The sequence below is a fragment of the Ornithorhynchus anatinus genome, chromosome 11, assembly GCF_004115215.2.
Source record: "Ornithorhynchus anatinus isolate Pmale09 chromosome 11, mOrnAna1.pri.v4, whole genome shotgun sequence".
NCBI lineage: Eukaryota > Metazoa > Chordata > Mammalia > Monotremata > Ornithorhynchidae > Ornithorhynchus > Ornithorhynchus anatinus.
This window is the reverse complement of record NC_041738.1, coordinates 2,320,994-2,324,346: the sequence shown is the minus strand read 5'-3', so window position 1 is coordinate 2,324,346 and position 3,353 is coordinate 2,320,994. Positions and strand designations below refer to the sequence as shown.

Genomic DNA, 3,353 nt, shown 5'->3' with positions numbered 1-3,353 from the left:
CAGAGGTCATGGGTGCGACTCCCGGCTCTGCCACTTGTCAGCCGGGTGACTGTGGGCAAGTCACTTCACTTCTCTGGGCCTCAGTGACCTCATCTGTCAAATGGGGATTAACTGTGAGCCTCACGGGGGACAACCTAATGACCGTATATTTACCCCAGCGCTGAGAACAGTGCTCTGCACATAGGAAGCGCTTAACCAATACCAAAATGTAAGTGGCAGAGTGGGGATTCGAACCTATGATCTCTGACTCCCAAGCCCGGGCTCTTTGCACTGAGCCACGCTGAACGAACGAACACGAACGAACGAACGAACGAACGAACGAACGAACGAACGAACGAACGAACGAACGAACGAATGAATGAATGAATGAATGAATGAATGAATGAATGAATGAATGAATGAATAGCTGCACAGTCCCCCCGCCCCAAACAGCGCATGGGCGGCTCGGGCTCCGCTAAGGAGGAGGGGGGGTGGGGGCGGGGCCTCCTCTTCAGTCCCCGCCCCTTCCCTCCCCTCTCAGCCAATGGCTGGGCGGCGCGCGCCGGATGGGCGTGGCCAGGGCGCTCGCGACTCCGGCTTCCGGGGTGGGGCGAGCCGTCGGCGGCGCGCGCGTGCTTGGGGTGAGTTTTTTCCCGCGCTGAGGCGGGAGGGGGGGGCGGGGGAGAGGGGAAGAAGGCCCCGGGCCTGAGGGGAGACCCCCGGCGCCATTTTGAAAAGCTGGGGCCCTGCCCAGACCCTTGTCTTAACAACCGTCAGGTGTGTCAGGCCCTCGCCCGGCACCATTCATTCGATAGGATTTATGGAGCGCTTACCATGCGCAGAGCACTGTGCTAAGCGCTTGGAATGGACAATTGGGCAACAGACACCAGCCCAGGACCGGCTCATGGTCTAATCAGGAAAGCCGCGCGGCCTTGTGGGTAGAACCGGGGCCTGCCAGTCAGGGGGACCTGGGTTCTAATCTGCGTTAATGAAGCAGCCTGGTTCAGTGGAAAGACCCGGGCTGGGGACTCAGAGGTCATGGGTTCGAATTCAGCTTTGCCACTTGGCAGCTGTGGGACTGTGGGCAAGTCACTTCTCTGGGCCTCAGTGACCTCATCTGTCCAATGGGGATTAACTGACAACCTGATGACCCTGTATCTCCCCCAGCACGTAGAACAGTGCTCTGCACGTAGTAAACGCTTAATAAATACCAACATCATTATTGTTATTAATCCCACCTCTGCCACGTGACTACGGCCAACTCACTTCAGCGGGCCTCAGTTGCCTCATCTGGAAAATGGGGATTGAGACTGTTGAGCCCCTTGGGACAAGGTGTCCAACCTCAATAGCCTTTGTCAACCCCCGCACCCAGAATTCTACTTGACATGTAATAAAAGCATAGCAAGTACCATCATTATTATTATTGTTACCCAGCACTGTGCTAAGCGTTGGGGAAGACACCAGCTAAATCGAACACAGCCCTGGCCCAGCCAAGTATTGATTCCCCCTTGAATAGATGAGAAAATAGGCCCAGAGACTCAATCAGTCGTATTTGTTGAGTGCTTATTGGGTGCAGAGCACTGCACTAAGCTCTTGGAAGAGTAAAAGGCAACAGAGTTGTAGACTTGTTCCCTACCCCTTCCCCTTAGAGAAGCAGCGTGGCTCAGTGGAAAGAGCCCGGGCTTGGGAGTCAGAGGTCATGGGTTCGAGTCCCGGCTCTGCCACCTGTCAGCTGTGTAACTGTGGGCAAGTCACTTCACTTCTCTGGGCCTCAGTGACCTCATCTGTAAAATGGGGATTGAGACTGTGAGCCTCATGTGGGGCCACCTGATGACCCTGTATCTCCCCCGGCGCTTAGAACAGTGCTCTGCACATAGTAAGCGCTTAACAAATACCAACGTTATTATCATTAAGCCATGGTGGTGTCCTGACTCCAGCCTTGTGCCCGTTCCTGTCCTGCCCCTCCATTTCCCAGGCCTGGCAGGGCAGAGTGCCTTCTCAAGTTAGACTTTGTGCTAGAGGTTGGGGACCACCTAGGGAGAGGGGGCCCTGAGTGTCCGGAGCCAGTCGGGCTGGGGGGGACAATAAGTGGTTTCCTCTGAGGGTGACAGTAACTACCCTTTCCTTGCTCCACAGTTATAGGGCAGCACCGTCCAGCCGACCCTGGAGCCATGTTTTCAGAGCAGGCGGCCCAGAGGGCCGGCACGCTGTTGGCTCCGCCGTCGACCAAGTCATCCACCTTTGCCCGCGAGCCCGTCACCACCTACACCAACTCCTCCCAGCCTTTCCGGCTGGGGGAGCGCAGCTTCAGCCGGCAGTATGCCCACATCTATGCCACCCGCCTCATCCACATGACACCCCTGTTGGTGAACCGGGCGCGGCAGCGCTGGGGTGAGTGCCCGCCCAGGATGACCCGCCTTGCGTGTCCGGAATCAGTTTCCTCCCCGGCAGGCGCATCACATCTCCTCGGCAATTCCGCTCGCCGGGGAGATGCCTAAGCCGTGGACCAAGTTTTACCTTGGCTGAACCCCGTTCGGTCCCTGCCTTCTCATTCTGAATGGGGAAGGGGGTGGGAGTAGGAGGTGGATCGCCCTGTAGAATGAGTGGGTTCCGAAGATCGAATTCGGATCTTTGCAGAAACTCCGGTCCGGTCGGAGAGGGAGGCGATCGATCAATCAGTGGCGTTTATTGAGCCCTTACTGTGTCCTGAGCACTCTAGTCAGCGCTTGAGTGAGTCCGATCCAACAGAGTTGGTAGACGTGTCCCTTGCCCATAATAATAATGTTGGTATTTGTTAAGCGCTTACTATGTGCAGAGCACTTTTCTAAGCGCTGGAGTAGATACAGGGTAGTCAGGTTGTCCCACGTGAGGCTCACAGTCTTCATCCCCATTTTACAGATGAGGTCACTGAGGCACAGAGAAGTTAAGTGACTTGCCCACAGGCACACAGCTGACAAGTGGCAGAGCCGGAATTAGAACCCACGACCTCTTTCCACTGAGCCACGCTGCTTCCTGTAAGTTCCATAAGGAAATTACAGTCTACAGACATTACTATGATTTATGGATGTGGACATAAGAGCTGTGGGAGAGAAGGTGGGCGACTATCAAGTGCTCAAAGGGGACAGATCCAAGTGCAGAGATGACACAGAAGGGAGAGGGAGTGGGGGAGATAAGACACCAAGTGGGAAAGCACTAGATGTCTTTTCTAGACTGTAAATTCATTGTGGGCAGAGAATGTGTCTGTTTATTGTGGTGGTGTACTCTCCTGAGCGCTTAGTACCGTGCTCTGCACACAGTAAGCGCTCAGTAAATACGATTGAATCAACTACCTGTTCCCACAGCTGGAAACAGGGGCGAGGGGGGCAATTGTCATC

The 3,353-nt window shown here is 55.3% G+C and overlaps 1 long non-coding RNA gene across 1 annotated transcript; it reads left to right on the top strand.

Moving 5' to 3' along the window:
- The first annotated feature begins 557 nt into the window (after positions 1-557).
- On the top strand, positions 558-2,919 carry LOC114815130. Its single transcript, XR_003762904.1, has 3 exons — positions 558-620; positions 2,116-2,370; positions 2,878-2,919. It is a non-coding gene; the product is annotated as an uncharacterized LOC114815130 (long non-coding RNA).
- The last annotated feature ends 434 nt before the right edge of the window (positions 2,920-3,353 follow it).